The sequence below is a fragment of the Stegodyphus dumicola genome, chromosome 8 (assembly GCF_044657685.1).
Source record: "Stegodyphus dumicola isolate Sdum_Otavi_A_Nest chromosome 8, ASM4465768v1".
NCBI lineage: Eukaryota > Metazoa > Arthropoda > Arachnida > Araneae > Eresidae > Stegodyphus > Stegodyphus dumicola.
In genome coordinates, this window is record NC_140775.1 from 55,540,862 (window position 1) to 55,555,379 (window position 14,518).

General features: G+C 33.2%; 1 long non-coding RNA gene across 8 annotated transcripts in view; it reads left to right on the forward strand.

Annotated features, from left to right (window-relative positions):
- Positions 1-13,220, forward strand: part of LOC146995853 (uncharacterized) — a 99,257-nt gene extending 86,037 nt beyond the window's left edge. For 6 of the 8 annotated variants that reach the window (XR_015042574.1, XR_015042578.1, XR_015042575.1 and 3 more), the window contains exon 4: positions 6,499-7,638. This is a non-coding gene — a long non-coding RNA (uncharacterized LOC146995853). Of the gene's footprint in view, positions 1-6,498; positions 7,639-11,858 lie in introns of those variants that run through there. The other 2 variants (XR_015042573.1, XR_015042576.1) reach the window with 1 other exon arrangement.
- Positions 13,221-14,518: the final 1,298 nt, after the last annotated feature.

Sequence of the window (14,518 nt, forward strand, 5' to 3'; positions counted from 1 at the left end):
AATGAGGCAAAAGGTGGTCTCTTAATAGAGACCAATAAAGCGGAAGACATAGAGACGCTAGAAAATGAAATAAATACTGTACCAGAACTTAAAAAGGACCTACAAATTGTTCGTCCTACACGTAGGCTTCCTAAAATTATAATATATGATATTCCAAGGGACTTGACTAAGGAAGAAGTTAAGGAAGCCATTTTAGCCCAAAACGAAGGCATCGATGGTGATGGCCTACAGGTTAAATTTCCTATCAAGCATAAGAACGGAAATCATTGGGTTTGTGAAACCTCACCGGAGGTTTTCAAACACTTACTAAGTTACGCAAACTGTGCGTTAATTGGGAATGTTTCAATTTAAGAGAATACATCAGACCAACGCAGTGTTTTAAATGCTGCCAATACCGACATATTTCTAAACAATGCCAAACAGAAGAGGCATGTGGACATTGTGGAGAAGTGGGACATTCCCACAAAAATTGTGACAATAACTACCAAAGATGTATTCATTGTGCAGAAAGAAATGCGAATAGTGATAAGCACCTTGACGAGCAGCACTCAAGTTTCTCAAAAGACTGTCCTAGCAGACAGCTAGAAATTGAAGATCTTCGAAGAAAAATCAATTATGGCTAGAGAACTTATTCAAAATATAAAAGCGTTGCAAATTAATTTAGCGAGATCACATGTCGCAACAGCACAACTAAAGACTTGTATCTTTGAATACGACTTGATTTTTATTCAAGAACCATACTGTATCAATGACAAGCCGTCTGGCTTTCCGACTCAAACATTTTTTCTCCAAATGACCACCCCAAAACAGCCACAGTGGTGGTTAACCCACGACTTACGGTTCTGAATACTTACGCTTCTTCTACTTTAAATGTTATTACATTAAAGATTGAACATAGGACAATAACCATTTTTAACTGTTATACTCAACCTATAACGGACTTAACAGATTTAACTACTCTGTTAAACTTAGCTGAACGTTACTTTGACGATCAACATGATCTTCTTCTCCTTGGCGACTTAAACGCGAAAAGTGTGCTCTGGGGCTCCCCCTTCAAGGATCCCAGAAAACGCACACTTAGAGAATTCTTAACAATGCATAGACTGGCTGTTGAAAACGATCCGGATGGTCCCCCTACCTACAACTGCACAAGGGGAAAGAGCTGGATTGATATTACAGCTTCCAGATCAATCTCTTCCACGTCTTTCATTCATAATTGGAAAGTTATGGACTGTATCACTTTAAGTGATCATTGTTATATCTCTTTTGAAATTACGTATCAACATTCTAGCTCAACTCAAAGAGTCAAATATAAACTTACACAAATGGATTGGCTCTTACTGAAGGCAAAAATTGGTCACTTTTTTGGTTCAATGGAATCTTACTTGCCTAAAGATAAAAGATATGATCTTAATCAACTTATAATTAAGTGGACTCAGAAAATACAGGAATACTGTGACTTGGCAACCCACGCCAAGGGAAAATATGTTAAAACTCAACACAAAGGTGTCCCTTGGTGGACCCCGGAACTCTCAATATTACGAAAAAGAATCCTCGCTTTGAGAAAGCGTTATCACAAATGTATTCATGATGACGAACTAAGGGCACACTATAAGCAAGTCTATGAAAAAGACCTTGCTCTCTATAAAAGAAAGCTTATGCAAGCCAAAAGAACAACCTGGAAAAGATATCTGGAGCGTCTAAGTCCTAGTTCACCCTTCGGGGTACACTATGACATTGCTAAGGGGACTATGCAATCCCCTCTACAATTAAAAGCGTTACTCAAACCAGATAAAACCAAGACTTCCACAATAGAAGAAACTATACGTTTCCTAATGGATTACCACTTTCCTAAAGATATAATCAGCGAAGACACGGAGTTTCATACGACAATTCGTAACAACTTAAGGAATCCATATAATTCAATAAATGATGTTCCGTTTACGATTCCAGAAGTGGAAAATGCTATCAAATCCCTCAATCCAGGCAAAGCACCTGGAATGGACAATATACCTAAAGAAATTATAGCTGAAGTTTTCTATGCTAACCCACAATTACAAGTAGCGTTACTTAATGAACTCTTCCGTCGAGGAATATTTCCTAACTGCTGGAAGACAGCGAAATTAGTATTATTCTCAAAAGAAGGAAAAAATGGTGAGCTTCCTGATGCTTACCGCCCTATTTGCTTGCTTAACGCATGGAGTAAAGTCTATGATAAATTAATCACTAACAGATTGACTTATTTCTTAGTATCGAATTCCAAATTAAGTGAACAACAATATGGCTTCACAACAATATGGAAACAATATGGAAAATGCTCAGCAGATGCCATCAAGGACATAGTCTCACAAATAGAAGCAAACCAACGTAATAATAATTACACCAATGTTATCTCTTTGGATATCAAGAGTGCATTCAACAATATTTGGTGGCCGTTCCTACTACAGGAACTCCGCAATCTGGGATGTCCTCTAAATATTTATAAAGTTATTGAAAGTTTATTGGATAATAGACATATAATCTATGAAATAAATAATGTTCAATACTCCATAAAACAAGAAAAAGGATGTGTACAAGGATCCAACTCTGGACCACTATTCTGGAATATAGTAATGAATATAGCTTTAAAACTCGAATTTGAAGATGGAATCCACATCCAAGCTTATGCGGACGACGTTTCACTCCTAGTAACAGGATCTATGCATATGCAAATTCAAACCAAGGCAAAGTTGGCGCTTCAAAAACTATCAGAATGGGCACTCAAGTGCAAACTTCAATTCTCTCCCGAAAAGTCAAAGTCTATGTTTATAGCAATCAAAAAGCGTGGTGCAGCCTATTCAGCACCGACAATAAAGATGAACGATCATACCATTAAGCAACAAAAATCCATTCAATATCTTGGAATAGTCATAGATGAATGCCTTACCTGGCTACCTCATCTAGATTATATTAAATCTAAAGTTTGTAAAATAATGAACAATCTTCTTAGATTACTTGGGATGCCCAAACCAGTTCTGAAAGAACTTTATAAACGTGCAATAGAGCGTACCACGCATGTCCTGCCTGGTGGTACCCACCTACGGTAAAAATGCGAAACAAAACAAACTCTATACAACGCATAGCACTTCTTGCAATGACCAAAAGCTATAAGACTGCCCCTACTGCAGCTCTTCAAGTGATTGCTGGAATTATGCCGCTTGATCTTAAATTGGACATGGAAAGCATCATCCAACGTACCAAACGAGGATGGACTGACTTTAAATATGAGGACTTAGAACTTTCACGGGATCAGATTGAATTCCCAGTACCTAAATGGCATTCTCATCCAGCTCATATTCAAGTCTTCGGATGGGACAACAAGCCTCCAATCAATAAAGGTTTAGAAATTTATACGGACGGTTCAAAAAGTGAAGACGGCACTGGAGCTGGCTTCTGTTCCTTCATGAATGGAGTTTGTCACGATCAATTTATGTTTAAACTGGATAAGACAGTATATCAAGCTGAAACTTTAGCATTAAAGTCGGCATTACTATGGTTAAAATCACACCCCAGTCCTGCGCATATATATTCGGATAGCCAGGCTGTTTTAAAGTCTATCCATAAATACAATATCTATAATCAGAACATTATCGCCATAAAGAAATTACTGGCTTTTACAAAAGCAAAGCTTCATTGGATAAGAGGACACCAAGGCACTGCCGGCAATGAAAAAGCCGACGAGCTAGCCAAACAAGGGATTTACTCGAACACGTACCTAGACTGCAAGATCCCTATGAGTAATAGCATCAGGACGACAAAGATGAAAGCTCTCGATCTATGGCAAAGACAATGGAGCGATGAAGAAACAGGACGACATACGTTCACACTTCTACCGAATGTTTCGGAGAAACGGCATTTCAGTGATTTTTTTTAAATCAAGTTATCACTAATCACGGAGCCTTTCCGATTTATATTAACAGATTCAAACTAAAGGAATCTACATGCAAGTGTCAAAGTGGTAGTGAATCCGCAGATGCACTTCATATGATTATAGACTGTTCCAGTGTATCAACAAAACGTAGAGAAATTTTCAAACAAAATATAACTTTAGAAACTCTAAAACAACTAATTAAGAACGACAAGGGACGATCTTTGTTATCAAGTTTTATGGAATACATATACCATAATGAATCAGATCTGTACTTATAAATTGATTGTATTATATAATATTATTGTACTTATATTGGAATACTCATATCACAATGAATTAGATCTGTACTTGTAAATTCAATCGTATCATGTAATATCTTTGTACTTTTATTTGCCATGTTATTAATCATTTAATTATTGTAATACTTAATATTGATTCTTTACTTTGTTCTTCCTATCATTCTATGTTGCACTGTATAACTCAATTTATGTTCAAAAAATAATTTGTTTTGTAAATATAAAAACATGCTATGTAATGTATTTTTTCAATAAAGACGTTGGCGAGGCCAACACATCTCCTAGTCAGAAGACCTCAAAATTCTAACTAGGTCTTTCAAAAATTCTAATTGGCATTATTTGATCTTTGAGCTCTTGCTCCAAAATTGAAAATTTCCTTAGCCTATTGGCTCTGGTGATACTTCTGCTTAAGAAGTGCGGACCAGACAATCCATTTTCATGTTGTATGGGCGTTTACGTGGTTTTCCCCATGTATAACGCATATACGATCCAGTTTTGCTTAGAAAGTCCTCTACAGAGGCATCCTTACCCTTAGGCAGATAGCCGTCGAGTGCTTTGCTATATTTAAATAAACCACAACAAACCATATAAGTAATTTAAAAATCGCTTTATTTTATATATGCTTATAAAATGTATATATATATGTGTGTGTATGTGTAATTAAAAATTTTCTAATTGCTTCAGAACCTAACATTTATATTGATATTATATACATATACATACATTAATGAACATTGTATATTTAAGATTTTTTTCTTTGATATTTTATACCTGGTAGAGACATTAGGTATTTTTTTCCGGAATCAGGCAAAATGAAAATTAACAGAGCCTTCGCCGGGAATCGAACCACGGACCTCTGACAATACCGGCTCAGCATGCAGAACCACTACACCATGAAGGGATGCTAGGAAGGCACGAGAAATACCTTACATACTCCCCTTTTGAAAGGGCGACTGAGGTTTTTAGGGGACCCAATCGCCAAATCCTGGGCGCAGAGAATCCTCATGAAACACCCTTTTAGTTCGGGCGCCACTTTAGAGACATTAGGTATTTTTTTCTGGAAGCAGGCAAGATGAAAAATTAACAACGCCTTTGCTGGGAATCGAACCACGGACCTCTGACAATACCGGCTCAGCATGCAGAACCACTATACCACGAAGGGATGCTAGGAAGGCGGGAGAAATACCTTATAACCTTGTTCTTTATTTTGTTGCATTTATTTATGCCTATATACATACATATAAAAAAACATAATAATAGGCTAAAAATTAAAAGCAAAATTTTTAAACCCGTCCTGCACTATAGATATGTGTGTATTGGACGGCAGAATTTAGGGAAGTTGAAATTTTTGGAATTTGGGAAAGCACCGAGTGTCAAAATTAAGGGATGAGAAGTATTTATGATTTAGGGAAAGCACTGGGATCCAAAGTTTAGGCATGGTTAAAATTTAGAACTTACAAAAGCGCTTTGCAGCAGAATTTAGGACCTGTAGAGGCGATACCAGGCGGTTTCAAGCGCCAGCCCTAGATAAAGCCTTAAGTATATATGTGGGAGTTTATTTATTCAGGACTCATATTAGTTTGAAGCATGTGCAAGAAATAAACGTAGGTATAGTAAAAAACTAAACTATTACAATTCAGGCTTAATTCAGAACGCTATAGGAGCAAGACAAAATTTAGTGAAACCACTTGGGTTTCGTTGCCAATCTTGTGATACATAGCCAATAACGTATAACACACGCTATTAAGTTAGGCTAAAATTATCATTACTGATTCTAAGGCATTTTAAATTAATGTAGCAGACTGCGCTGCTCCCTGACCTTCTAATTTGACCCAGTTTATTAATTTTCGCAGACTGTTATTATTACAGAAATTTTATAAAAACTAAGCTTGAACTTTCGATTATGTCGAAAAGAGTTTCCAATTCTGGAGTTACAAAAGGGATCTACAAAGCGAAACCATGTTTAGAAGTCCATTAAACAAAATGTGGAATTGCTGCAAAAAATGCATACAGGCATATTCGTCTTAAAATTATGTGAGGAGTATGGCATTGGAAAGTCCACTGTATATGACACAAGAAAAAAGAAAAAGGAATTTTTTGTGGGAGCATCTTAAACAACTTGCATTGAACGAAATGTTTAATAAAGTAAACAAATATTAAGCTTTCTTTTGTAAATTTTGATACCCTTTAGATCATAATTGTTCTTTATTTCATAAATTACAATTTCATAATTTTAATTGTATAATTTCTGCATGCCATCTTACCAGATTTAAATTGATGATCTATTATTAGGGGGACCAAAAAGTAATGTCGTTTCTACGCATGTCGACAACAACGATAGACAACAACATGCTAAGGGCAGAAGTGGACGCAAATCAATGTCAAACAATCGAGGAACTGTCAAACACTCTTAACCAACCTTGGTCGACCAAAAACATTTAAAGCAGAATGGAAAAATAAGCAAAGCAGGTGTTTGAGTCCCCCATAATCTGTCCGAAGAGAACAAAGCCAACCTATCCATCACACGCAATGTATTGCTTCAACGGCACCATACAGAACCATTTTTTGATCGCTTGATTAGTGGAGACAGAAAAATAAGTCCTATATGATAATCCAAAACTCAAAAGGCAGTTTTAATAGGGGTTACAAAGGGTTTACATCCCGAAAAGGCACTTCTGGGTATTTGGTGGAGTATTCGTGGAATTGTGCATTTTGAATTGCTGAAATCTGGAAAAACTGTTAATGTAGACCTTTATTCTGAACAATTGGATCTAGTGAACCAATCTTTAATTGGAAAATATCCGGCGATTGTCAACGGAAAAGGCGTCATTCTGCAACACGACTGTGCAAGACGAACACTGGAAAAACATAATGAATTGGGGTGGGAGGTACTGCCTCACCCACCATATTCGCCCGATATCGCACCCTCGGATTTCCATTTATTCCAATCCCTACAACATTTTCTTAGTAACAAAAAATTTCAAAATTTTGATGATGTCCAAAATGCCATCTTGAGATATTTTACTCAAAAACCAATTGATTTTTATTGATCTGGGATTGAAATCTGCATACTAGATGGCAAAAGGTTGCTGATAACGAGGGTGATTATATTATTGCTTAAAAATAAAAACTTGTTACAAATTTATTTGTTTGAATTTAATGTAAGAAAGCAACATTACTTTACAGCCCCCCACAGGATTTGGAAATATCCCAAATCCGGAATCGGCTAGTGCGGATTTCGAACTTTGTACTGTATTTATTAATACTATATGAAGAGATACTTTTTTAAATTATAAAAAATATTGCTTAAATTTTTAATGCATTTTATTCTCACTTTTTTGAAGTGTTTGTAAGAGTAAATTTTTAATTTTGCAATGTTATTGTCTGTTATTTTACTTCAATATTTATAATTAAATTTTATATACAACAAAATTTATTTTGTAGATTTCAAAATTGTGCATCATATACATATTTAATACTTCTAAATATGTCAAACAATACATAAAAAGTATTATAAATTAAACATGCTTATCTTCTACTACAGAAATGTTTAACAGCAACAAAATTTAATTATAAGATTTTTCTTTTCTTTCATGTTTGCAGCAAATGCAAGAAATAAAAATAATTCTGAAGATGTTTTTTATGTTGAAAGGTATCTAGTGGCATTAACTGCATAAGATACTTTTAAGCAAGTTGTAGCTTATATTTAAAAGAGTCGCTGATATTATCATCCAAGACTCATATTTTCAAACTACAGTAAATTTTTTTATAAACATGAGGTTTAGAATAATCACTTTCCTAAAAATCAAATAATGACACAAACATCAAGTTCTTAGGAGCCTGAATTAATCAGAATCACAGAAATTCAGTGGTTATGTAGAAATTATCCACAGCAGGACAACTCAGAAAGTTCTGGGGACAAGTAAAACATGCACCAAAAATTTTGGAATCATTTGCCATGATCTTTATTAAATAAATTTAAGATGATTTCTGAAAATAAAAATTCAACTTTTTTTAAAATTAAATACTGGAAAGCACTTTCCTGTTTTCTCACATGTGCTTAAAATTCTAATTTAGAATGCAGTTGTCAAGAACTGAATTTATTGCCTATGAAAAAATATTTCATTTTCAGATTAGATATAAAAGAATTTTTTTACCTCAGTAGTACATAGAGACTTCAAACTGCAAAATGTCCTGCAAAAAAGAAATAAAAATGCATTTCAATAGTCAGTACATAACAGAATATGCTATACAATATTTACATATAAGTTGCTTCAAAGGACTAAACTGGGAAGTAAATTTCTTCTGAAATTTAAGATGAATATGAAGAAGGTATACAATAAATAATTATGAAACTAAATTGAAGACCTTTAACTAAGAATTTAAACATGCTGCTAATTAATGTATACAGAATCATAGCCTTTAGTGCAGTAATAAGGAATAGCAAATGTAATAAACAGTAACTCTTTAATCAACACTAAGAAAACTGCTGAAACTGAACATAAAACACTAAGTTAATAATTTCAGAAACAGTTACAAAAAAATAATTGTTTAAAATCTTTACATATAACAACATAACACTGTTGGGCATAATAACAATTCAGCCTTTTAGGGCATAGTACATGCAGCAGAAAAGGTTTGAGATGGCACACAATTTGCTCTCAGTTCAGTTTTATATCCCTTTGGCCAGTGAAGGCAAACTCATTAGTCAACAGAGTCAATTATCAACAGTTCAGCACTGTATTTATTAATACTTGTATTCTCTTTTCAAGTATCTTCTTCCATTCATTCTCTGCATATGTCCAAACCATCTTATACCTTTCTCAACACTACATCTTTTTTCGCTCCACAACACTCCCTAAAATTAACTCAATATTTCAGTTTTTAAGTCTTAGTTAAACTATATATATATGTCGAATAAAACTTGATATTATACTTAATAACGATACTATTTTATTGATAAAAGAGAATTGCAATATATTGAAAAACTTGAATCGCAATAATGACTAACAAAACACTAATGTAAACAATGGCCTTGCATCTTCTTGAAAAGTTTGCATTTTGTATGTTGTTTTTCATTTTAAGCCTTATTACAAGTTTTCATGAATAAGATGACTTCTCTATTTACTCTTGACAAAAAGTTCATGCTTGAAAATTATTGATCGTATGAATATGTAGACTCGAATAAGAAAAACATCAAACGTTAGTTTTTTAAGCTGATTACATGAGTCGGGAATAATATTATTCCACATGTTTTCCTTCTCCAGATTACTTGTGCTGTGAACTAAGCACACATTTATTTTTCTCCAATGTTTCTACATCAGCACTTAAAATGTTCAAATTTCAAGTTTCATAATTTTTTTTTTTTTAAATTCAGCAATTGATTTCAGAGTTGCCAATGTGAATATTAAACAGAGAAATGCAATTCCGTTGCACTAGTATTAAGAGGTTTTTTAACAAAGGCTAATGTTGCTTTGCTGATTCAGAATTCCTGAAACCTGCTGAGAAAAACTTCTGTCATAAAACTGTTGTTTTGAAATGGCAAATGTCAATATTAGATCTATTTTCTTGAGAATGTTTCAACAGGCTTGGAAAGTGAACCAAAGTTTCTGTTTCAAAAATCTTGAGCAGAAAGAGATAATTTGCTTTCAAATGAAATAACTTCTTCCAACATCAGAAAAATTGTGTTTCCTCTTCCCTATAGGAGGTTCGAATCCCGCGAACGGGCTGGCTGCATGGGCGTTTTCGTGGTTTTCCCCATGTGTAACGTGTTAAAAACGAGCCAGTTTCCCTTAGAAAGTCCTCCACGAAGGCATCCCTCCTCTTAGGCAGATAGCCCTCGAGGCTTTGCCATAATCACACACACACACACACACCTCTTCCCTATAGTTTTTTGATTAAGCTGATTTAGATGAGATGTAACGTCTACCATAAAATAAAATTTTTGGATCTACTGATCATTCATTAGTTCTGGATTATAAACACTCATTTCAAGGAGTAATGCTTTAACTTCTGTTAATAAGGATGCAAAACATTTCAAAACATTTCCTCTTGATAACCAACGCACTTTATTATTCAGCAGAAGATCTGAGTACTCGCTCTCCATTTCAACTAAAAATTCTTTAAACTGGCGATGATTAAAAGCTGTAGTAATAATGAGGTTAACAATAATATAATTATGAATTCCATAACTTTGCAAATTTCTTCTGGAAATGTCGAGCACAAAGCGCTTCTTGATGAATGATACAATGGTAAGTAAGATCTTGTCACTGATTTTTCCTTTCAAAATAATAACAAAAACGTTTCTTACCCCGGTCATTCTTTTCGCCCTGTTTGTTGCAACTGAGACAAGTTTATCGAGATTTGGTGATCTACCAGGAGACCAGAAGAAAAAGCAGAGTTGGCAGCTGTGGTTTATAAATATAAAAAACTATTTTTATTCGAATCCTGGTATATACCAACATTTTCTGTACTTTTTTTGGTTTAATTTATAAAGTAAGTTCAAAAGCAATCTAAATAAATATATATATATGCATTTTTCAAGTACTGAAAAGGAAGGGCATGATGGGAATGATCTTCTAGCAATGGTGAAAGGGGTGGAATAGGGCAAAATAGGTTGAGAACCACAATGTTAGATCTTTTAAGTATTAGTTAAAAAAAAAAATAAGTTTGAAGCTTTACACGGCATTTAATTATTATTAAATGAAATTTGTTTACATCTAATTAGAATTTCGGAACACTTCCGCAAAGAACCCGGCAAATGTAAACATCGCCAACTTTGGCGATAATAGTTCAAACCTGGTAATCCGGCAGATTCAACCTATTCGCTTGTAAGAAGGTTGCAACCATTCCTCTAACGTTTATTTTGTTGAATTATCACCGTCATTGTTCGCATTTGCCAATTTAAATTATTCTTCACTTATTTATTATTATTTTTTTGTATTTTCACGTTATTATTTATGAACTTTTAACAAATAGATAGAAATATTTTCATATAATAAAGGAAGTTTTCGGTGACAGATGCTAGTTTGTGGAAGAAAATATGGCGGGAGAGGGGTTAATGATAATTGGTAACATGGCTGTTAACGTAGCGTTAAGCACACAGAATCATGAGGTTTCCAACCGATAAAATATTTTGACTTCATCACCTGCCAAAATATGCATTTTAAATAATTAATTAAGTAATGTTTTTATTATTGGTATGGTCATCTAAAATTATGAGAAAAACAATATTTATGGCTTAAAACTTTAACCAGATAATATATTGTTAATGCTTTTCCAACAATAACATTTGAGAAGATTTCAGGTGTGACACACAAAGAGATGATTAAACTGAAACAAAAAGTATTATTGATTCTCTAAAATGACAGAATAGTTTTATGGATACTCAAAGTCATCAAAATTAGCAAGCCACTACTTGTGTAATGAATCCAAGTGCAAATGACTCTTCAAAAGTTTTATTAACAATGCTACTGAATAGAATTTCAATACTGAAAATTATTGGCACTGTCAAATATACTATGAAAGACAAGCAGTTGTTTCAACATAAAATGCTTTAAACTGTTTACAAGTAAATTGATAAAAATAACATTGAAAAACTGTTTATGTAAAATGGATGTATTAAAAGTCATGCATTCATTAATTTATTACAGGCACATGGCTCTTATTGAACTAAGACTGTCACTGAATGATTGTTTGGAATCGACATTTCTTGCTGTCTGAAACCTACTTCACCTATGATGTAAATATGCAGTTGTGGTTCTCACTGACATAAAGTTTAGCCACTCCTGATCGATTATATATGTCTACTGTATTTATACCTATTATACTAATTATCAGATACAATTTTGAGAATATCAACAAGCAAAACACTTAAAAATTTAAAAAAGACACTTGTAGTAGAAATATTAATATTCTATATGAATTATGGAAAGTACATGTAATGAATAATACCATGACCAAACACTTAAAAAAAAGAATAGATTAAGTATTTCCTACCTCGATACTTGAGAAAGCAATCCTGTTACACAACACATAGTTAACTTTTGATTACATGATATTACATATTACATATTTAGTCCTACGAGTGGTTAAGAAGGCTGAATAGTGGTAGTTCAATCTCGGCTCAAATCCTGAAAAACGAGCTGGTTGTGCAGGTTATTTTTTTCGTATGTGTTTTGTGAATTTTGTGACATTTTCGTGGTTTTCCATGAGCCTATTTACCCTAGAAAATATTCACAAAAGCATGCCTTTTTCAGCTAGCTCTCACATGCTTTGTATATTGAATTAAGTACACACAAACCCTTCTTATTTTTAAAATGATAAAGTTATTAAGTTCACATTACATGCAACGAAGCTTTTTACAAGCCAGGATACTTTCTTTAACAATTACAGTGCTAATTAGTGCTGTACTTCTCAGTTATATGTGAAATAACATCTCAGTGTCACTGCTTGTGACACATTTGTTTCACTTAAGTCTTCTTATGCAGTCATAAGCATGAAATAAACAAAACAATAACATTTGAGAAGATTTCAGGTGTGACACACAAAGAGATGATTAAACTGAAATAAAAAGTATTATTGATTCTCTAAAATGACAGAATAGTTTTATGGATACTCAAAAACTCATGGTTATGCATGAAAAACCTAATCCATACATCCTTGGTGACTGATATTAACATAGATTTTATGCTGCATTTGTGAACTACGCGGTTAAATTGAGTGAAATTGTGACTAAATTTCAGAAGACTTATAAAATTATGGTGTGAAAATTTAAATGTGAAATTAAAATCAAGGATACATTGGACAGAACAATCAAAAAAGAAATGTTGTCCATAAATATATTAATAATAATTAATGATAAAATGGACATTTAAAATATTCATATAATAAATATATACAATTAGTGTAATTAAAATAAATATATGCATTTAAAAATGATCTAACTTGGACCATATTTGCAATTTTTGTAATGTTATTAAATATGGACTTTAAATAAAATTTTTAGCAGCATACATCATTTGGGTTTGTTTAAATTATGGAAAAGCATGGGAGAGATATCTGCCTAAAAGAAAAGATGCCTTCAAGGAGGTCTTTCTGAAGGACACTGGTTTGAATCCACGTTACATATTGGGAATACCATGAAAACAATCATACAACTTGCCCATTAGCTTGGCTAACTAAACTACCAGAGTTCAGTCACTTTACTGTTTAGCTGCTGATGAGCTGTATATCAGTTACAAAGCAGTGCACAAAAAATGATATATTCCTTGGTTCTCGTTATGAGTTACACAGGGTTCAAAGCCACATTTTAGTTAAAAAAATAAGCACTTTTCAAGCACATTTTAAGAAAAAAAATAAGCACCTGTCTAATGACATTATACACAACTGCATAACCTTAATTAGACTTGCAATTTAAAATATGAGAAATGCAGTATTTATTAAGAGAGAATAAGCATTACCTCAACCATGGAAAATAATTACTTTTTTTTTTTCCTTTAAATTTTAAATAACAGTTCAATTTACAGAACTAGTTTACAATGAGAGAAAAAAAAAAAAAACTATGCAGAACTAAACTATATTACAAGATTTAATGATGAAATTTCAGTTCAAAATAGAGAAAATAAATAATAATAAGGCATATTTATTGTATTTGCTTGGAACCTAATAATAAATACAATTTATTTTTCCACTCATATTAATATTTAAATAATTTAAATCTAAATTCTGAATATTTTCTAAATTTTCATTGTATATCAGTTTTCTCTTAACAGATATTGCAAGCAAAGTAATTTAAGTAAAAAAGAGGAACATTTCTGAAATCAGAAGACAGAAATTTGCTTCATGCAGTCATCCTTTAACAGTAAAAGCTTAACTAAGCCGCATACTTGGAAACTGGCGAATATTCGGACAGTTGAGCGTAACTTGAAAAAGAGGAGCGGAGGAGGGGGGTTGACTGTAGCCACTTTTTAGATTTTTCCGCTAAATAAATGCTTTTGACATTTTGATATGTGAATCATATAAAAATAAACCAATGGAACTGAAAAATATTCTGCTTAGCAAGCACAGTAAAACTCTTTTAAGTGTTCATAAACAAATCTCAAACAGAACATCAAAATTAATTAATTAATTATCTCTGCGAAATATCGCAAACGTAATTGCACAATACGTGTGCCATAATTCTTCCCTACGTGATATTATGCAATCGGAATCAACAGCTGCTGAAATTGGGAGAATAAAGAACTAAATATGAGTAACTGGGGTGTTTTTCATTCTAATTTTCAACAGACGGCGTTAAATTTCCGCAATAGAA